General features: G+C 45.3%; 1 protein-coding gene and 1 long non-coding RNA gene across 8 annotated transcripts in view; one reads left to right on the top strand and one right to left on the bottom strand.

Moving 5' to 3' along the window:
• Window positions 1-734: 734 nt before the first annotated feature.
• LOC139040299 (uncharacterized) overlaps window positions 735-22,180 on the bottom strand; it is a 39,948-nt gene continuing 18,502 nt past the window's right edge. Inside the window, exons 1-3 of one of the 6 annotated variants that reach the window (XR_011494532.1) lie at window positions 15,680-20,982; window positions 14,700-15,581; window positions 735-9,658 (exon numbers count right to left, since the gene is read on the bottom strand). This is a non-coding gene — a long non-coding RNA (uncharacterized lncRNA). Of the gene's footprint in view, window positions 9,659-9,683; window positions 15,582-15,679; window positions 20,983-22,180 lie in introns of those variants that run through there. The other 5 variants (XR_011494531.1, XR_011494530.1, XR_011494533.1 and 2 more) reach the window with 5 other exon arrangements.
• Window positions 21,212-22,180, top strand: part of RIN2 (Ras and Rab interactor 2) — a 217,550-nt gene continuing 216,581 nt past the window's right edge. The window contains exon 1 of one of the 2 annotated variants that reach the window (XM_044748549.2): window positions 21,212-21,649. The gene's annotated coding sequence lies outside the window, so the exon portion shown is untranslated. Of the gene's footprint in view, window positions 21,650-22,029; window positions 22,174-22,180 lie in introns of those variants that run through there. The other variant, XM_044748553.2, reaches the window with a different exon arrangement.

Below are 22,180 nucleotides of genomic sequence, written 5' to 3'. Positions count from 1 at the left end.
CAACTCTCAATAAATGTAATCAGATGTAGCCTTAGAACTTTACCTAATTGTTCATGAAAATGTTCCAATTGTTGGGAAAAAACAGAAGTAGGAAATTGGTGACAGTGATGTTGCTCTTTCCAAGATTCATTTCTTTTCACCTTTGCAAAATAGGATGATTATCATTAATAATAGGATAATTATCCAATTATTCTGACCCATTTGATGAAGCATTTTGAAGTAGATGGGACATTTCCATGTTGGATTTTGTGTGGTCTCATACTAATTAATGAGCTTGACTTATGTTGATATTTTCTGCAATAGCTGCTCAACGCACACACACCCCTCCCAATCTATCTGACACCAAAACTCTTTATGAAAACAATCCAGTGGATCATTGAAACTTTTCCAAATATCCAACTATCTATTATGATTCACTGCAGGAATGGGACGGATTCAGCAACTTTTCTTTTCTCTGATAAATAAAAAGCCATGTGTCCATTGCATCATCATCCAGAGATGTGTGGCACCACAGAGATGCTGAGAAAGTCGGGAGCCAAAGCCATGGAGGAGCAGAGAAAATTAGCAGTGTGCACGAGCTTAATTATGCCATGACCCAGGACTGATTCACATTGAATTGTATGCTTAGTTTCAAAACACAAGGCAGAGCAGTAAAACGCCACCCAAATCTTTCAGATGGCTGACTGTTGTGCTCAGGACAGTATTTCCTTAATAAAGAATACGCATTGGTGCCATTAACTTAAGAAGTTTTCACTGAACCTCAATTTAGCAAACACTCTTACCAAGTTGTAGAGATTTGCAATCCAACGAATAGTCATAGTTATTTTCTCATTTTGTTTTTGGTCTTTGTTTGTGCAACAGGTAGGCGAGGAGGGAAGATTTACAATGACAACTTTAGCATATACATGTGCCATTTAAAGGTTTTTCTACTAGAATTTATTTACATAAATGTATGCATGTGTACACAAATTGCATTTCTTCTTTACATTACTTCCAACTCATCCTGTTTATCAAAAGCTGAATTTGGTGATGTCACATCTGGTTTGTTGGGACAATCAATCCAGTAATTGATTCCAGAAAACTGCATACAAAACTTGGAATGAAATCTGACAAGGAATTTCAGAATCCTCGCAGTTTTTTGGGGGGTACTTCTGAGCTATGCCTACAGTCATTGCTAAACAGAGATGCACTTGTGGGCAAAGGTGCTTTCAGCATGAAACTAATGTTTTTAAATTCTTACAGAAAAAAATGTATTCCACTCAATTTAGCTTGTTATTTTTTGATATATAAGTCAGATGTTTCATCTCTCTCCCATGACTGATGAAAGATAATTCATTTTTCAAAAGCTGCACACTAAACCTGTGCTCTGGTCAGTCAGTCACCATTACTCTAACCACCAGTGAGTATGAGCCAAAATGCCCACTGCTTTATTTTTAGGGAAATTTATTTTGTCTACTGGTTACAAGTTTCTGAAATATCTAAAGTTCAAGAATATCTAAAAAGTGATTGTCATATCAGATTGAATTGTTTCCTCCAGTTGCTTCAAAGTTAAATATTATATCCAATATCATAGATAAGAAAATGCATTTACTCATCTTACTGTCTAAATCAGTGTTTCCCAGACTTCAGCAGGCATCAGAATTACCTGGACACTTACTAAGATACGGATTTCTGGGCCCCATGCCTGAGTTTCTGATTCAGGATGTCTAAGGATAGGCCCAAGCATTTGCATTTTTCATCAACTCCCAGATGCTACCGCTGCTGGGTCTGGGTCCCACTTTGAGAACCTCTGGTGTAAATAAAGTCCTTTGCCCAGAAAGCCACATTTTGCCTCCACCAGCCTTCACCAGTATCACTGGTTTACAGCTTGTGGAAAATACACACACACACACAGATGTACTATTTCTTTCAAAATTAGTTTTTCTACTGCCACTGAGATCTATGAATATGGCAAAAGTAGGAAAAGAAATATGGTCAACTCTTCAATAATCTATTCTCTATCATTCCGCAGCACATCTGCCCCCAGCCAAAAACAACTTTTAAATGAAAACCAAACCAGATCAAAGTAAATGGTTTTAAGATGAAGACGCAGGAGAGCCGAGATTCTGCGGGGAGCATTAGCTCAGTAGAGATGGGAGCAGGCAGCCACCAAATTCGTTCAGGTGAAAAAGGTTCGGTTCTAAACTCCAACAAGAGAAAGTAACAGTGACTACAGGAGAAGTTTCCTACACGGGAACGTTTGCACATGACAACCATATATAGCTAACTTTCTAATCTAAAAATGTTACTTTGACGCAAATCCATCCAACAAAGAAATCATGACTCAGAATAGAAATAAAAGGCTTGCACCTGAGTTGGCCTTCATGGCCCAAGTGCTTCAGACAATCACACACGCCCACATCATGGTCTGGCCTTAGAAACAGGTGTAGAACATCCCCAGCCACACATCTCCTACCTGGGGCTCAGAAACCTCCACCTACAGGGGCGGCCCCAGGTCAGCTTTTACGTCAAAAAGGACTGCGATCCCAGGTGAGAGATAGGCAAGAGCGGGATTTGTGCCCATGGCCAGACCTTAACTCGGGCTTGGGCTCTTGGCTTATCCACAAGAACCTCAGGGGACATAATGTGCTCCAAAGTGACGTGGTAAAAGCCACATTTTTATATCCACTAAAAGTTTTGCTCAGAGTCAGGAAGTGGGTTTAGATATTGGGATGCATAATCCGGTGGGAAGCAGGGAGGGTAAGGAGGAAGGCCAAAGTCTTCCTTTACAGAAATAAAACATTTTATGCTTGGCCTGTGCCAGCATACAGGCAGTCAGCCCAAAGGCAACGAGGTGTTCTCCGTCACTCCCTACATCTCTCCATGCACTAAGAAGCCAAGAGGCTCCGCTCCTCGAGGTGACCTCACCAGTGCTCCCACAAGAGGTAGCATTGCTGTCCTCGTTTGTGTCATGTTACCACTGAATGCAAGGTACGTCTTCGTATTTCCAAGACCCTCAGTGGTGGAGGCAGCGTCTTTACACTTCCAGGCAGAATGTAATCTGCCGCCTAAATGTTAACTAACACACATCTTAGAGGAAAAATGACAAATTTGAAGACATGCAAGAGATCTATGCCTAGAAATTCACTCATCTGTTATAAATGAGGCAAATCAGTTAATTGGAGGCACTGGTTCTTAATGTGCCTTGAATGAAGAGAGTCATAGAATTGTTTGTATTACTTTCAAAACGAGTCTAATACAATTTCAAGTTTTAAACTCCATTTTAGTTTTTGTTTCAGAAAGGAATTAGGTCTCTCTTCTATTTTAACATGTGTTGACTGGCTACTCAGAAAGTTTCACAATTTATACGTACGAATTCTCGGACAAGATGGCCTTTTAGCACGAGTGTTAAGCTTTCCCCGGCACCCCATCAGGGAAATCAGCGTCACATATCTGTTTCTTCTGAGAGTTACCGGTAGTGACTCAGTGGTCTGGAATGTAATGAGGTCCCATCTCGAATGCTGCTGGGTCCCTCTTTTTAATCTCGTGTTTTGCATCTGCCGATGGTCCTGACTGTTCCCACTTGGCACTTTTTCATAGGTCACAGGCAGTCTGACCTGACTTCTCCTTTCTGCTGGCCTGGAGCTGGCCAGGGGTGGGTTTCTCAAGTGTTTTTGTTGCCAGCTAAGCAAGATGCTGACGCAAGTCATCAAGAGACCCCTGAACAAGGAGGGGAAGCTACAGCATACCCAGGTTCTGTGATACATAGAGTAAAAACAGAGAACATTTTTAACCTGACTTTCAAACACTAGATAATAACATGGTGGCCATAATAGTATCCTTCTTCCTGTTAAAGCCATAATTCAGAGGAGCCAGCAAGGTCTGGACCCAAGGGCAGAAGTCCTGGCCTGTCCTCGCACATCTGAATTTCTCCCAAACAAGAGTGCAGGATTATGTGATCCCTGAGGTCCCTCCCAGATCAGATATTCTGTTAATTTAGACCAGAGAAGAGAAAAGGTGATTTCCCTCTAGAAATTAATATAGATATTATGTAAAGACAGTGAGACTGGTATGAGCTTTTGTTGTTTTTTTAATTTCTATTTTTTAGGTATGCTTTATTTTTGGTGAGGAAGATTGGCCCTGAGCTAAAATCTATTGCCAATCTTTTCTTTTTTTTCTTCTTCTCCCCAAAGCCCCCCAGTACATAGTTGTATATTCGAGTTGTAGGTCCTTCTAGTTCTGCTATGTAGGATGCGGCCTCAGCATGGCCTGATGAGCCGTGGATAGGTCCATGCCCAGGATCCGAACCAGGGAAACTCAGGCTGCCAAAGTAGAGCGCACAAACTTAACCACTTGGCCACGGGGCCGGCCCCCGGGATGAGTTTTGATATAAAATAGTTCACAAATTATTCTGGATGTTTCAGTTCACCTATAACTGGAATTCCATCTTTATTGTTGTGGGGTTTTCTTTTAATGTATATAATTTTGAACATTGTCCAAACATCAAACCTCTTTGACAAAGCCTCATATGTTGTCATGCTCAGGAAGAATTTTTAGGGTTCCAGAGACTAAAAACACATTCATCTTTAAAGGAAATGTGGAGAATCTGCTTTTTGCCTGGCACAGCTGTGAATATGTTGATCCCTTCTAAGTATCATACAAAGGGTGAACATACATAGTGTAAGTTCTGGGCCTCTGATAAAAGTCCCCAAAAGGACCCATCTTCTGGGCAGCAAGGAGCTCCACAAGATGCAGGACTGCTGGGCTGAAGGAATCCATGGTAGGTGAGCCACAATGAGTGGCTCTTGGCAGATGTCATGATCAGAACTTTCCAGTAGGGCTGGTAGAATGTGCCCAACTGCGTGGAGTCTGTTGGCCTGGAGAGGACACCAGGCACCTTTGACAAGCTCCACTAGCCATTTTAACACACATCAAAGTTGGAGACATGTAGTTGACTTTCCTTGTGAGTGTATGTCAATGTGGGGACAAAGGACATTTCAAAGAGTTACAACACATAACATAAACATTGTGCAATCATTGTTGGTTACCAATTACTCATTTTCTTAGGGTGCTCCATATGTCTTAGGACCATTGGAAGGTCAGAGTTACTTTTTTCTTGGCTCACATTTAAAATTCATTATTTGATATAGCACAATGACAAAATCAGGTACCATCACAAGGCAAAAATACATAATGTCATAAATATTTATTAAGAATTGGAAAAGTTGCAATTAAAAAAAAAGCCTGTCTATGCTCCCACAGCACACTTTCCTTGGGGAAAAATGACAGTGCTTTGTTCAACTCTTACTAAATTTTGGGACTTTCCCCCCAAAGAAAATCATAGTCATAAAGGGTAAAATCTGCACAATATATTAGTAAAATACTATGTCAGCAGCTTTCTAAGGAGCTCTCAGGGCATTTTTTTGACGTAGACCACAAAACATGTTTGTGATGGCCCAGCCGGAGCCAGGATAAGCAGCTGTGAGAGCTTTGCAGTTCAGAAGACCTATCCACACATAGACTGCTGAGGTCAGTCATGGAAAGCACACATGACCAGGGGCCCTCGACATGTCTTAGGGCTTATTTTTGAATTGATAAGGATGGATTACACAGGTACAGCATCAAATAGGCCCCTTCCCCCGGGTATTTTCAACCTGACAAAAGATCAGATTTGTGGTAGCAGCCAGCCAGCTGCCCATGGACCTAAGTGGCTCCTGACAAAAGAGAAAAGGAGGTGACGTTTCCAAGAAGTGTGGGGTGTGTGGACGTACGACTTGGCTCAGATGCTCATGCTTACATCATCATTTGGACACTGTCATCACTGCAGCTCACGTGCCAGTTCGTGTGAAAGGGCTACCTCTCTTTGTTGTAATTGTGCTGTTTCTAAGCAGTTCTGTCTACATCGCCTGTCCGTTCTTCCGATGTAGTTATGTGAACATAAGGCAGAAACCAGGACATTTGGCTTTCAAATCTTTATAACATGTATTTTCTTAATTTATGCATCTAGCATAGAGAATGCCAAATCTCCTGAGCAACCCTCATGCTTTCCTGACCTCCAGGTAGTCGCCAGCTGGAAGACAAGCCGGCTAATGGTGAAATTGCTTAGCTAACTCTCTTCACGGGCCTGCCTGGCCCAGGCACCATCTGTTTCCCAGTGACAGGGGTGTCCATGGGGCAACAGCTACACTGAGAGGATCTTCAGAGGATCACTGATGGGTGGAGGAAATGTGTTAACATAAAAACATTTTACTTTCCTTACTTTACCTCCGTAAATGAGGGAGGTTTCAATTTGGGGACCCTTAAAGCAAAGAAATGTCAAAAGGATACTCTGTTTACACTTGATGGCTGCAAAATATCTCTTTTTGCATGAGAACTCCACAGTGAAGATGCTTCATTTTCTTAGTCCCTATTAGAATTTAGTAATAATTTTTAAAAGTTGCAGTCTTGTTTCTCAGAGACTTCACCTGAATATGGGAGCACCAAAAAAGCTGTGAGTAGACGGAAGCACGCAGTCTTCTGCTGGCTGTTCAGAGACCTCCCCCGCCCCTGTCTGAGGTTCGTGTATTTTGACAAGCCCAGAAAACATTTCCCAACCCTCCTCCCTCTATGTCAGTGCAGGTCATGGTACCAACTTCAGGCCAAAGCAGCGATTCCTCAGCATGGTCCCACATTAGAATCACCTGGGGTGCATCCATGACTACCAATGCCTCCCCTATAATGCTGATCTGGATTATCTAGTTACCTGTCTCAGGCTGTCCAGGCATTTCTACATGTGTCCATGCTCAGAACCACAGCTCATGGAATTATAATCAGACCATTCGGGATATTTTATTGGGCAGATGCAAAAAGGAATGCTGTGTGCTCTGTAGGTCTTGGCTACTCAAAGTGTGAGTGGGCCTCAAACTAGCAGATTCGACTAGAAAGAGAGATTTGTGGAATTCCTCTAGAACAGCATTGTCAGGTAGAACTTTCTGCTTGATGGGGATGTCCTACGTCTGTCTTGTCCCAGAGGGTAGCTGTTAGGCACATGTAACTGTTGAGCTCTTGAAAGGTGGCTCACGCAACTGAGGAATAAAATTTTTAATCTGTTTTAACTTTAATTCAAATTTACATTTAAAGAACCACATGTGATTACTGGCTGCAGTATTGGACAGAGCTGGTAGAGAATATTAAGGGGCTGACCTGGTCAACACAGATCATAGAGTTTCTTCCAGAAATGAGAGAGGATGCCCCGCTGCTTTGACCTAGGTCATGAGGCTGCTGCCCAGAAATAGGAGGTATGCCTTAGAGCAGCCGTTGTCAAAGTATGGTCCCCAGACCAGCGGCAACATCATCACCTGGGGACTCGTTAGAAATGCAGAATCTCAGGCCCCACCCAGGCCTCCTGTATCAGAACCTGTATTTTAACAAGGTCTCCAGGTGATTTGTGTGAACATTTGAGTTTGAGAAACTCTGTGAGTAGTTATCTGCTCTCCAGAGGACACATAACCATTTGCACAGACACCCTTTTCTAGAAGGTCACTCTATATTGTCACTGGCTTCAGTGTACATTACAGGAATTGCCAAGTAGGACAGGCACAGATTATGGGGAACACACATTTGAAATTGAGGATGGACTCGTGAATTTGGAGGGCAAAAGAGTCATATTTTAGTCCCAATAAGCCCTCATTTTGATGGGGATAAAGGAGTAACTGCAGAGCGTTCCACTGAAAGGCCAAGATGTACCTCAGGGTGGATCTCACCTGGTCTTCAAATTCACCCCACTCTTTAGACGTGCACTCATGTCAGACACACTGCCAGATATCTGACTAATAGTGGAAATTCCTACGTTTTACTGATAAACAGGCCTGTCTCCTTTCCGTAATGAATTGGGATCTGATTCTCCTCTTTGCCTTCTAAAGCCCCACAAGATTTTGCCTCACTTGCAAGATAAGAAATTTCTCCTTTGAGGCAATGAAAAAACAATGCTCAACCAAAAAGGTCATTGAATTTAGCAAAAAGGGGCAGAAAATAGAACAAGGAGGAGAGTGATTTATGTAACAGTAATTTTTTGTAATAAGTGTGGGGACAGGTCCCACTGGGAGGAGATTTAGGCTGTAATTTTTGAAACGATAATTGGGCCCCAGCTGGCTGGCGGTGAGGTTGGAAGCCAGAAGCAAGCACGGCCAGGAAGAGGAGCAGCAGATGGCTCAGCCCACGGGGCAGGGGAGGCTGGGATAATCTCCTCGCCCAGGGGAGCACCCACAGTCATCTGTTGTGTTGGTGGTGTTGTGTAGTCATTTCAGTGTGGTCATCTTGGTGTAAGTGAGAATGAAAATCGCTCCTTCCGCAGCTCATGAAAGTAATTTAATCACAGCTCTCTGTGTGCCAAATTCTGGATGTTTAGCACAAACAGCCCTGAATTTTCCTTAGGGTTGGATTTTCCTTTCCTGGGGACCTCCGGTTACTCCTCCTCCCCTCGCTATTTAGCACCCCCAATCCAGAAATAAAACAACACAACTGGGAAGGGGTTTTAACTGCCTCTTTCACAGCCGTTGGGACCACTCCAAGTACCACAGATTCAATTATTTGGTATTCACATTCATCTCATCCCCTCCCCTTGTTGTACAAAAGCTATTTTTTAAAGCAATCACTACAGAATTCCATTTGCAAAAAAGCACAAGATGAAAACAAATAAAGTATTTTATTCTGGCAGTTTATGTCATTCTACCCACATATAAGAGCAAAGCAGAGAGAGGATTTGGTCCGTGGCCTCTCCCCAGGACCAAGAAGGGTCTGACACAAGAAAGCACACCACTGGCACTTTGACAAATAATTGCTTATATCCCACCACCAAAACAAGGATACAAAGTCCAAAAGTGTGTCAAGTACATATTCAAAACGTTTTTCAAAATGACTCTCGTTCAAAAATAAAATAAGGGAATAAGTGTAGGTTTAAGCTGTATGAACTCATCAGCGTGGGAACCAGAGAGATGGTGAAGCTGGGTCAAAGAGCATTTGGAGGAGCTGGGGACTTACAGGTGTATACAAGGACTGTGGAAAGAAGAGTGTGAGATATGAGACTGGGTAACAAGCTCCAAACCTTAGGCAATCTTTTTTACCTGACAAATTATGGTCAAGCTGAGTGTGCTCCACAGACAAGTCAGAATGAAGCAGGAAGGTTTGACTGGGTTGATTTAAAATTTTTCTGTTTCATTTTTCAGTTGAATTTAAAGTTCTGTGATGCTTCTCACTCTAAGTGTAATACATGCATGAAACAAAGTAAAATTGAAACCCTGTATGTTATAGCGCTAATTTCTATGTTAGGGGATTCTACGGTTTAAAAAAGAAATTAAAGAATTCTCAAAAGAAAAGTTCATTCTCAAATATTATTTTTTCCCTCAATGAAATTTTTAACCTTAAAATAAAATGAAGCAAGAGACAAACTCTGGTTATCTTTTTAAAAGAGAGAAACCGGGGGCTGGCCCAGTGGCACAGCGGTTAAGTTTGTGCGTTCCACTTCGGTGGCTGGAAGTTCGCTGGTTCAGATCCCAGGTGCAGACATGGCACCGCTTGGCAAGCATGCTGTGGTAGGCATCCCACATATAGAGGAAGATGGGCACGGATGTGAGCTCAGGGCCAGTCTTCTTCAGCAAAAAGAGGAGGATTGGCAGCAGATGTTAGCTCAGGGCTAATCTTCCTCAAAAAAAAAAGAAAGAAAAGAAACTGATTTTTTCATACTTGTATGAATAAGATTTCTCTATGTTTGTTTTGCCATTTCTTGTAAAGGACTACTTGTGTTTATTCCCCATTTTCCACTTGCATGTGTTAATTAGGAGTTTAAGAGAGGTGAAAACATTTATCTTTCCATTTTTCAGTAATCCAAGTATAAACCAGTCTTTCTGTATTTGAAAAAGTTGTGACTATTGGTAAACCTAGGAATATCTCACTACACCATTATTCAAATAACATTTGTCACATGTCACTATTCTAATTCTTTTTTTTAAAGCTTTTTGGTGAGGAAGATTGGCCCTGAGCTCACATCTGTTGCCAATCTTCCTTTCTTTTTCCCTCCCCAGAGCCCCAGTACACAGTTGTATATCCTAGTTGTAAGTCCTTCTAGTTCTACGTGGGATGCCCCCACAGCATGGCTTGATAAGTGGTTCTATGTCCACACCCAGGATCTGAACTGGTGAACCCTGGGCCGCCGAAGCGGAGCACGCGAACTCAACCATTTGGCCATGGGCTCAGCCCCTATTCTCTTTTAACTTACTTTGATAATCGTTGTGGATTGAATTGTGTCGCCCCTCAAAAAAATATGTTCAAGTCCTATTCTCTGCTACCTGTGGAGGTGACCTCATTTGGAAATAGAGTCTTCATAGACATAATCAAGTTAAGATGAGATCATACAGATTTGGGTGGGCCCTAAGACAACAACTGGTGTCCTTATAAGAAGAGGGAAATTGGGATGCAGACACACACAGAGAATGCCATGTGACCACGGAGGCAGAGGCTGGAGTGATGCTGCCACAGCTGAGCAATGCCAAGACTGCCAACAGCCTCCAAGAAGCTAAGAGAGAGGCCTGTACAGATGCTCCCTGGAGCCCCCAGCAAGGAACCAACTCTGAGTGATTTTGGACTCCTGGCCTCTGGAACTGTGAGAGAATACGTATCCATCGTTTTAAGTCACCACATTTGTGGTGATGTGTTACGGCAGCCCTAAGAAACGAATCCAATGATGATTCAGACAGCCACACAGAAATAATACTGAGTCTATCAACACATCAGGTCTCTTTGATTGGACCTTAACTATTTACAGGAAAAAGTTAAAACTATTGGTAAACATGGGAAAATCTCACAACACTGTTTAAGCCCTCTGTTTCCCTTTCCAGGTGGGGCCATTTGTACAAACAGAACAAACAGAACTCTCCAAGTGTGCCATCTTTGAAACAGTGTTTCTGTGGGAGATCCATTCCAGGCAGCACCTGGAAGTGCCAGGGCCACAAAGCCACGGCCCGGCACCTGCACACCCTCCCCCGTGCACCCAAGATGGGACCAGATCTGCCTGTGGTTCTGCCAAGATGAGGGCTGGCCGCCAGTTTGTGGGAGGAGGCTTGGACACTGGGTGGTCAGGGGCACTGTCTAACGGGGATGGGGCACACATGCGAGACCAAGACTTCTGCGACTTCTTCTCCCATTTGCTCTTATGCGGCTGGGCTGACGGCCTAAGTTAGAAGGCAGGCAGAAGGGTGGGGCAGGGCTTTCCCTGTGAAACATCAGCTCCAACAAAGACAAGCAGCCAGAGCTCCTTGGAAACGGGCAGAGGCTGAGGCCGGGGCCAGGTTGGGACAGTAGGAGACATCCTCAAGATGTATAGGATGATCACAGTCCCTGCCTTTAGACATCTGGCAGGTGAGTAGGGACACAGAGGATGCAGGTGCTGGAGTGTATGATGGCCGCTTCTCACTCTGCTGTGTGCCAACTGTCTGCCCAAGGGATGGAGAATCCAGCTGAGCTGTGCGTGGACCCTTGGCCCACGGAAACTGTGAGATGATAACTACGTGCTGTTTTAAGCTAACACATTTCTGGTCACTTGTTATGCAGCAGTAGAAAACATATCCTTAAACTCATGGAGCAACACAGACTGGAGCTAAGCTCTGACCTTCCTTAACACATATATGTCAGAATAGTCAGTACCCTCAGAATGTTGTGAGTTCTCGGACCAAAATGTTATGTCCCTGAGGAGTACAACTGCCAAAAAGGCAGCAAATATAACAACATACCACCTGAAGCAGAGTTACTGGAATGGCCTCACCAAAAATTTTAAATAAACATGATAAAAATATTAAGAAGGTGGGGGAAGTATTCAGCCAGATGAAATAAGAATCAGAGATCACACAAAAAGGAAACAAGTAGAAATATTAGATATGAAAAAGAGAACATGTGAATATAGAAAATGATAGCTGGAATAAAGAACAGATGGATAGAGCCACGGGACCAAGGATTCGGAAGGTGTGATCCGGACCTCCTCCAGAGGACAGCCGAGGAGACCAGAGACGGAAGATGGAGAAGTCAAAAGTTACGGAAGACAGAAGTAAATGCGCAGATTCAGGCCACAGAAGATCCAGAAGGAGAGGAGGAAAGAACTGAAATAACGTGCTTAAATTATTATTTAAGAAATCAGAATCAGAATAGAACCAGAAAAGATGAAAGTCTCCACACACAGAGTGTAGATAAAGAAAAACTCTTAGACTACGTTATAGTGGAATTTAAATTAAATTAAAAACATTGAAGACAAAGCTATTACTTTTAAGCTTCCAGATTGCCAAAGCAGATCACCTACAGTGAAGCAAAAATTAAACTGACCCCAGGCTTCTCAACAGCAGTGTGAGGCTCAAGAAGACAATGGAATCATACTTTTGAAGTATTAATAAATATAACTCTGAACTTAGAACTTTGTAACTAGCCAAATTGACACAGAACTGTGAGGACATAATACAAATACCTCCAGGCAGATGAAACCTTCAAGACTGTGCTGTATGCCAGAGGTACGGATACGCAGGGGACCACAGAGGAGCAGCTAGCGTGGAGGCTCAGGAGCTGGAACGGGAAGAAAAGGCAGACCCGAAGCAGAGCGGCAGGAGATGAGTAAAGAGCGGGCACAGGCCAGAGTGTGAGCCTGTGGGCCATGAGAAAGACTAGATTTCTTCTGAGAATGAGAAGCTGGTGGGGTGAGAGGGCGAGCGATGTGATCCACGTCCCTCCTAAATACATCATTCCACCTGCTGTGTGTGGAATAACCAGTAGGGGGCAGGAGTGGATGCAAGATTCCAGTTAGAAGGCTACTGCAGGGTGTGGAGCGGTGGTGGCCTAGGTTGGTGGCATGCAGGTGGAGAGGAGAGGACAGATTCAGGTTACACATTGTGGGGAGAGCAGGCTGACATCAGTGATGTGTTTGTAGTTGGGAGTAAAGAAAACGCAGGAAATTCAGGATAACACAGAGATAGGGAAGTTTTGGGAGAGCATATCAGGAGTTCTAACTTTTGTATGAGAACACTGAGTAGCTGTCATCTCCCCAAGCATATAAGAGGTACGATGGTAGTTGAGTACAGAAGTTGGGAGACAAGGTGAGAGGTCAGGACTGAGGATACAGATTTGTGATCATTGGTATAGATACACTGTTTAGAGCCAGGGGAAGAAATTACCCAGAGTGAATATGTATAGAGATGAGGGGAGCGAGGGGAGGACGGGAAAAGAAAGGAGAAGGGAGGGGAGGGGAAGCCTTGCTGGAGTCTGGTGACACTGGAGGGGGCACCAAAGGAGAATGCAGAGGAGCAGATCCAGAGAGCGTGGTGTTGGTGTGGAAGCCAAGAGAAAATGTGGTTTAATTTATGAGAGAAATAAATTGGATGCAGTAAAATGAAGAGAGTAAAGTGACCACAGAATTGGCTACATCCTGACAATGTGACTTTGACAAAAGCCATTTCCACCTAACGTCAGGGACAGACTAGAGCAGGCTGAAGAGCAAGTGGCAGGTGAAGAAGCCAAGACGAGTAATACAGAGAAGGGTGACGTGATGTAAGGATTGTAGGTGGCCCAGAGCAGGGGTCAGCCAACTTTTTTAAAGCGCCAGACAGTACACATTTCAGGCTTTGTGAGACAGGTGATGCTTTAAAGTACAGCTTTTATTATTAGCCAGCTTTGGCAAGGCCAGCAGATCAGGAGAGGATCGCCATTGCAAAGAGAGTTTGTAACTTACAGTTTCCAAGAGGAGGCGGCACGCCATGCCACAGAGGAACCTGTGGGGCAGCACCAGGGTTGGTGAGGAGGCAGAGGGAGCCAGAGGAGAACATGGGCAAGAGCCTCTATTGTGGCTTCCCCTGGAAGGAATAGGTGAGGCAGGATAAGCTGGCTTACAATTGGCTAGTGTGAATCATTTCAGTGGGCTCTGAGGCCTAGGGACTGTCCCTAGTTGCCTGGCACCTGGCCCTGGGGTGATGAGGGCAGAGGGATAGTGGCCCAAGTGTGAGAGTCTGATAAAGGAAGCAGTTGGGCTATGGGTTTTGGACTAGTGGATGTGCATATGAAAGGCAGGCTCAGAGAGCAAGTGGTTTGCTATCTGCAGGAATTAGCCAACCCCGGGAGGGACAGTCCCTTCCAGTGTCAGCAAGGCCCCAAGATGTCAAAGCATCAGAATAAAAAGACACGCTTAATATAGATGGCCTCTGCTGCAGCTCCTTAACTTTGCTGTTGAAGTATGAAAGCAGCCATAGACAATAAGTAAATAAACGAGTGTGGCTGGGTTCCAATTAAACTTTATTTTAAAAATAGGTAGGGGCCAGCCCCTTGGCCGAGTGGTTAAGTTCATGCGCTCCACTGGGGCGGCCTATGGTTTCGCTGGTTCGGATCCTGGGTGCGGACATGGCACCACTCATCAGGCCATGCTGAGGTGGCGTCCCACATGCCACAACTAGAAGGACCCACAACTAAAAATACACAACTATGTACTGGGGGGATTTGGGGAGAAAAGAGCAGAAAGAAAAAAAAAGATTGGCAACAGTCGTTAGCTCAGGTGCCAATCTTTAAAAAATAAATAAATAAATAGATAAACAAATAAATAAATAAAAATAGGTAGTGGGCCAGATTTGGGGCACAGGCTATGGTTTGCTGACCTGTGTCTAGACAAAGAAATCAGAACAATTAGAACAGAAGCAGTAAACAAAGATATCAATAAAGAAAACCTTTTTAGGGGCCAGCCGGGTGGCGTAGCAGTTAAGTGTGCACATTCTGCTTCGGCGGCCCAGGGTTCGCCTGTTCAGATCCCGGGTGCGGACATGGCACCGCTTGGCAAGCCATGCTGTGGTAGGCATCCCACTTATAAAATAGAGGAAGATGGGCATGAACGTTAGCTCAGGGCCAGTCTTCCTCAGCAAAAAGAGGCGGATTGGTGGCAGATGTTAGCTCAGGGCTAATCTTCCCCCCCCCCAAAAAAAGAAAGAAAAAGCAAAATTTTTTTAAAGCTGCAAAAGAAATCATTAGAGACTAGAATGTTTAATCTGTTGTATACCAAATCAATGAAAATACTCATACTCATACTCCAACACATCCTGGAAAAATGCTTAAATTAGAAAGATGAAGAAAAAGTCTTAAAAAAAGCCTGCCTATAATTATGAGGAAAAACAAATCAGGCTGAACCTAGACTTCTTCTCATTAAGAATAAATGTCAGGAAGTAATGAAGTAATGTCTACAGAGTTTTGAAGAGAAATGGTATCAGTTATTGCTATGTAACAAAATAGCCCAAAACTCAGTGACTTAAAACAACAACCGCCGCTGCTGCTCCATCACTGTGTGGGTTGGCTGGGCTCAGCTGCTGGCTCTTCTACTCCATGTGGTGTCCACTGGGGTCACCCACATGGCTGCATTCCGCGAGGAGCTCAGTCAGGGCTGGCTCGTCCCAGATGGCTTCACTCACACGCCCGTAGCCTCAGCCAGAGCGGCAGGAACAGCTGCAAGCTGTCACGACTCTGTCCACATGGTGTCTCGTCACTCAGTAGCCTGTCCAAAGATTACATGGTGTTGGATCCCATGAAGGCAAAATGGGGGCTGCTGGGCCTTTAAAGTCCTAAGGCACAAGTCACATACCATCACTTTTGCCACATTCCATTGGTCAGAGAAGTCAGAGGGCAAGGCTAGATTCAAGGAGAAGGGAAATGGACTGACCTCTTGATGGGAAGAGTGGTATGCGCATAGTAGGATGGGAGAAACTGTCGGGGGCCATCTTTGCAGACAATCTACCACAGTAGACAAGAATTCTACAGACATCTGTGTGTAAAGAGGCAAGAAAGATTTTCTCAGAAACAGAAATGCTCAGCAAACTTAGATCTCTTACGTCCTTGAAAAAATATGCTATATTCCAGCTGAGCTACAATATTTTAAGCTATATTTCTAGCTGATGAAAACATAAATCATTAAGAATAGCAAAGACATGATAATTAAACCTGAATAATTGTTGTAAATAGAATTAAAATCTGAATAGATATAAAATTATTCTCAAAAGATGTTATATAGTACAAAATAATAGTTCAATAATATAAATTTCTGCCCTACAGTCCAGAGTTCATAAACAAAGAATAAGGGGGCTGAACAAGGAACTAGAAAGCATGATGAATTCCATATTGTGCATGGGCAGAGCTGTGGATTTTTTGTTTTGGTAGTCAAGGTAGGCAGTTTTAAAATAAATGAAAGATAATCAGGACTCTTTATTTCCCCTCCCCTCAAAACTGCTCCCAACCCAGTAAGTGGCACCATTGTCACCCAGGGGCTCACCCGAAAACCAGCACAATGTGGGATTCCTCCTTCCCTTTCCTCCTCAAGCACTTCTTCCACAAGCCCTCAATACTCGTCCTTTTATGTGGGAAAGACTCGGGGTATAAACACACAGGGAAAAGCACGTGCACACACATTTTAAAAAACACTGTCCTAAGTGTTCCATTATAACTTCTGATTTTTCACAGTCTCAAAGGAGACAGTATTTTTTCAGTCAATGTAAACAAGTATTTACGATTTTAAGTCACCCTCCAAGTTTAGTAAATTTATGGATGGCTAAATTCAACTACAGGGTAATCTAAATTGTATCCAAATGTCGCACAGGAGGGACATATAAGAGAGCGCGCCCAGGCTGTCCTACCTTCACGGTGCAAGGAGGCACACTTTTCCTCTGTCTTCTCAGAGTCTCTGGCTGGACTGGTGGACTGGAGAATTCAGTTGACATAAGACAGATCAACAGGAGAAAAGCATACAAATTCTATTTTTACATGGACACAGGAGCCTTCACAGGAAAACAGAGACCCAAAACGCTGTTAGGCCTTGGTGCTTATATACTAGGCTGAACAAAGTGTAGTGAACGGGAAAAAATAACCAAAGAGGCAAAAGGGACAGAAGGGTTGTTTTCACAAGACATGTTTGCACAGATTCTTCTTGGCCTCAACTCCTTGCCTCCGGTGATGAGAATGTTCCTTTCCTCCTGGCAGAGGGAGGGTAGCTTTCACAGGGGAGTTTTATCTCCTGCTTTCAGGAAGAAAATAGGAGGTCACAGTGCCCTGCCTGCACCTGTTGTTTTGCAAGTGCCTATAGCTCAAAATAGACAATATGCCAAATAGGCATATTTTGGGGTGGTGTGTTCTGAACCCCCTCAATAGTATACCTTCAATCCACCCACCTTCCTCTGTCTCTTGTCATCAATCAGCTTAAATGTAGCGTCCTCCAGGGAGGTCTTCTCTGATCACCCAATGACATAGGCCCTCCAGCCACCCTCCCTCACATTCCTCTGGCATATTTCCATGGCACGCCTCATGCCCTGTATATCTTAATAATTATGTACTTGTGTGTTTATTGTCTGTCCCCCCATTAGAAGGAAAGCACCTTGAGAGAAAGACTTTGTCTCTTTTATCATATATCCACAGTGCCTAGGACAGTGTCTGCCACCCAATACACACTGAATAAAGAAAGGCATGAACCACTACGGCTAAAACAAGAAGTGTGCTTCTCAAACGACTAGAGAATATAGAAAGAGATAAGGGACAGTCAGTTTAACCAAAAGGCATAGAACTTAGGAAATGGCAGGGTTTTATAAAACCCCAACACATAAAACAAGATGGCAGAAATTAAACCAAATTTATCAGTTGGGTTTAAAAATAAAATTCAATTATGGTATGTGTTGCTTCAAAAGGACTCAGCTAAAAGAAAATGATGCAGAAAGGTTTAAAGAAGAGGACAGACAAAAATTTATCAGATGAATGCAAACATAAAGACAGCAGGGATCAGAATATGAATTTCGGTCAAAGAATAAATCAAGGCCAACACACTGAATGGAGCAAAGGAAGTTTTACACTGATAACTATGCCACCCACCGTGAAATTATAGCCCACATCAGTATCCATGTACTGGGTAACACCGCCCGAAAATGCTAGCATACAAAGGGTTGAAAATTCAAAGAAAAACGTCTCAGGACTCCAATGGAAATGGAAGATGTTAACACATCTGCTGTAAGTCCGCTTTATTTGGGAAGGGGAGTAAGGGATAAAGCAGGATATACATTAGGAGACCAGAGCCAACCCTGATGGCCTAGTGGTTAAAGTTTGGCACACTTTGCTTTGGTGGCCAGGGTTCGCTTTACAGTTGAGGAGCCACTCCACCTGTCTGTGAGTTGCCATGCTGTGGTGGCAGCTCACACAGAAGAACTAGAACGACTTACAACTAGGATATACAACCACTAGGACTTTGGGGAGAAAATGAAAAGAGGAGGAATATTGGCAACAGATGTTAGCTCATGGTGAATATTTCCCTGCAAGAAAAAAAAAAAATTAGGAGACTGGAGAATAAAACAGTAAAAGTAAATGACATAGAGAATTAGAATAAATATAAAAGATGAATTAGCATTTAATTAATTGATGTTCAAGTTCACTAATAAACAGTTTTTTAACAATTATTATATGCTAATTATAGAACTAGGTTATGGGGGGTATTAATATGCCCCTTCATTCTTTTTTGATAAACATATACATTTTTTTCAAAATGGATCATATTGTAGGTCACAAAGAAAGCCCCAACTATTTCCAAAAAGCAGAAATAACAGAAGCTACACTCCTTGACCACAATGCAATAAACCTAGAAATTAATAAAAATTTAAAGAACAACAGACCTCAACACTTGGAAATTTTTAAATGATCTAAATACCAAAGTCAAAGAAAAAACTGAAATATCAGGTGATTATATGTAAGTTCGCTTTTACATTTGTACTTCTAATTCTATGTATTAATTTTATATAAAAAATTAATACTTTTTTGTGACTAACAAAGTAACGCACCATTTTAAATATTCAGACAGTTCATAAACATACAACTTGAAAAGTTAAAGTCCCAATAATCTCACACTCCAGAGATAATCACTGATTCCTTTCTTTTTGATTTTGAAACAAAGATATGCATAAAAAAACAAATAGAATATGTATCCAGGCCAAACGCCCCTTCCTGTTAAGAAGCACCTCCCTCTGCGTGAACCTCATCTTTGGTTCACACCAAAGGGGCGATGGGTATTTCTAACTCCTGCATAAGTCCCATCATCAGGACTTAGTGAACCATCCACTGATACTCCCCACCTGTCTCCCAGGGGGCTGTGGGGACTGAGCAAGGTCACATCACCCAGGACCAATCAGAGCAATAAAGAAAAGAATCACCGCAATTACCGTGACTACTCTACAGCTCAGACCTGAGTATAAACCACCTTTTTCACGTCATTTTATGTGCACAAGACCTGCACCTCTACTTGCCCTGCTCAATAAAGGAGAGAATTAAATTGCTGAGTTGCCAGCTCAGGGTGACGCTCCCAGACCAAACCTGCTTGGTCTACTTTAGAGGGGAAATAACTTCATTAGAAAGGACACTTTCTTGGCTAGCTGGTCCTCAGCTGGCAAAAGTGTCTCCAGAGCGCTTGTGACCTCTGCAGCTGACTGGAGTGGCTACTTCAGTCTTCAGGGATCCTGGGGTGGGAGGTCAAACCTGTGAAATGTGAGGTAAGTCCATGAGGGCCCAAGGTTTGGCATTTTTGTCTTTCTTTCCTGGAGTTTTCTCCAACCACCTGTTTTAAATTGCGGCCTCTTCAGCACCCTCTCTTTCTTTTCCCGGGTTAATTTTTCTCCCCAGGTTAACTTTTCTCCCCAGCACCTAACATCACCCGTGCCACATGTTTTCCTTGTCTGCCTAGTTTATGGCCTGTTTCCCCCCTTAGAATGTGAGTTCCCTGAGAGCACGGTGCTCCATCTGTCTGGTTCCGGGCTCGAGCCCTGCTGCCTACAGTAGCACTTGGCTCAAAGTAGCTACTCAGTTTTGAAAGAATAACCCCCAAATCCATCTCTACAGTAAAAGATGTTTTTCTGGGGGAGGAGAGGGCCAAATGGGCCCCAAGTTCTGGAACAGAAGGAGTCTGTGGGGCCATCCAAGGGGCAATGTCCAAAAGACACGGAAGTTTTCAAGAAGGTGAGTGGTAAGAGAAAAGGGGAAACAAGAAAGGAGCGGAGGCTCTACACCTTCAGCATTTACCTGGGGTGCTTGTGTATAAAATGGAGTCAATCTGCAGACCAAGAAGGGACAAAAGAGGCAGGGGAGTCGGGCCAGTTCTGCTTCTGTCCACCCTCCCTTTTGCCCACATATCCAACCTTTTAGGAATTCCTGACAGTTCTACCCTTAAAATAAATAAAAATCCAACCACTTCTCTCCTCCTCCAGGCTGTCACCTGCTCTGCGCCACCGTGCTCTCCAGCCTAGACTACGTCCACAGCTTCCCGGTGGGCGTCCACCTTTGCCCCTACAGCCGGCTCTCCACAAACATCAGCCTCATCTTCCAGCACTGTGGATCAGACCCTGTCACCGCCTGCCCGCCCCCTCAAAGCCTCTGTCCCTAAAGCTCTCCCCAGGTATTCCCTTCCTCACCTCGCAGGCCTTCGCGCCAATCCCACCTTCAGGAGGCCCCCCCTGACCACCCTACCCACTTAATTCCACACCCTGCACGGGACGCCAGCCCTCCTCGGCCTCCTTATTCTGCCTTTTCCTTTGTTTCCTACCACTGACCTTTTCTAATATCCCGGATAACTATGGATGTTCACGGTTTACCCTGTCTCCCGCCCCTGCCCCTGCCCGCAGCTCCGCCGGGGCCGGGAGACCTTCCTGTTTCTCAGCGCATCCCAAGCCTGAAGAGCGCGGCCTGGTGCACGGGCTCGATTTTTTATTGAACCGGCGATTTGAACAGAAAGAGAAGTGCAGCGGCTTATGCTTTCCTGCCAGCTGAGCTGATTGTAAATGATAACTCAATCTTGGGATTTTAGCAGGCAGTATTCACAAGAGCACCACGAAGGAAACCCGGTCTCTTCGGCTGCTGGTCTGAAGCAGAACAAGAACAGAAATAAGGTCTTTGTCCGTTTCTTTTTTCTGCTTCTGCCCAAAAGAGGTGTCTCTGAGACTCTTTTTGGGACACCGGCAACAAGGGTAACTCTAACACTGCTGGATATTTCTCTCCGAAGGTGCTCTCCCCAGAGGGGAAGCGGGAAAGCTCAGCAGCTCACCAGGGACCGGCCTGAACTCGGAAGAAAAGACGCCAGCCGGTTCCTGCCTCCCCGCTTGCCCGCCCGCGGTGTCGCCTTCCCTCGGGGTTATAAAGGTCTCCCCGCGCAGCGCCACAGCACTTCCCGCCTCCCTGCCGCTCGGGTCCCTCGGGCCCGGGCGGGGCTGGGCGGCCCTGCACACGCAGAAACCGACCCGGGCGGCCCCCTTCCAGCGAGGATGAAGCAAAACAGCCCGCGGCGGGGCCGCGGCCGCCGCCCAGGCCCCTAGCGTGTCCGAGGCCGGCGCCGAGGGCCGGGGCTGCGCGGGCCTCCCGATCCCGGCCGGTGCTGCAGGCGGGCGGCGGGCTCGTCGCGGGAAAGGGGTGCGCACGCGTCTGTGCTGCTCTGTAATGAGTGGAAAGAAAGGGGACAGGGAGGAATCCCCGAGAACAAAACTCTGGTCCTCCCTGTGGAGTGCAGAAGAGCGGGGCGGTGGCGAGGAGGCGGGTCGGGAGCCGGTCCAGCCAAGTTTGCTCCGGGTTAGATAAACTTCCCGCTCCAGCTTTCTCCGTTGCAGCCCGAGGTCCCGGTTACCCGGTAAGCGCCGCGGCTGCATGCCCGGAGGGGCGGAGGGTGGGCGGTACGCGAGGAGGGGGCGGCCGGACCCCGGGGCGCGCAGGCGCCTGCCTTGCTCCCTCGGCTCACCCGCCCCGTCCCCTCCCCGAGCTCGGGGGGGGGGGGTGTTAGGGGAGGGGGGATGGCCAGCCCTGGAGCCGAGGGAGGGCCGGAGGCAGACACAAAGCCCTTCCCTCCCCTCCCCCTCCCCTCTCCCCTCCCCCTCCCCTCCCCCTCCCCTCCCCCTCCCCTCTCCACTACCCCTCCCCTCTCCCCTCCTCCTCCCCTCTCTCCTCCTCCTCCCTTCTCCCCTCCTCCTCCTGCCCTCCTCCTCCCTTCTCCCCTCCTCCTCCTCCCCTTCTCCTCCCCTCCTCCTTCTCCTCCTCCCCTCCCCTGCTCTTCCTCCTCCTCCTGCTCCTCCCGGGCTGGGAAACCCAGCCCCGCGCTAGTCTGCGGGGCCGCCGGTCGCCCCCGCCTCCACGACCTGCGGGGAGGGCCTGCGCGAGGTAAGGG

Source organism: Equus asinus, chromosome 15 (assembly GCF_041296235.1).
Source record: "Equus asinus isolate D_3611 breed Donkey chromosome 15, EquAss-T2T_v2, whole genome shotgun sequence".
In the NCBI taxonomy this organism is placed as follows: Eukaryota; Metazoa; Chordata; class Mammalia; order Perissodactyla; family Equidae; genus Equus; species Equus asinus.
The sequence above is the reverse complement of the archived record's forward strand: the minus strand, read 5'-3'. Positions and strand labels throughout refer to the sequence as shown.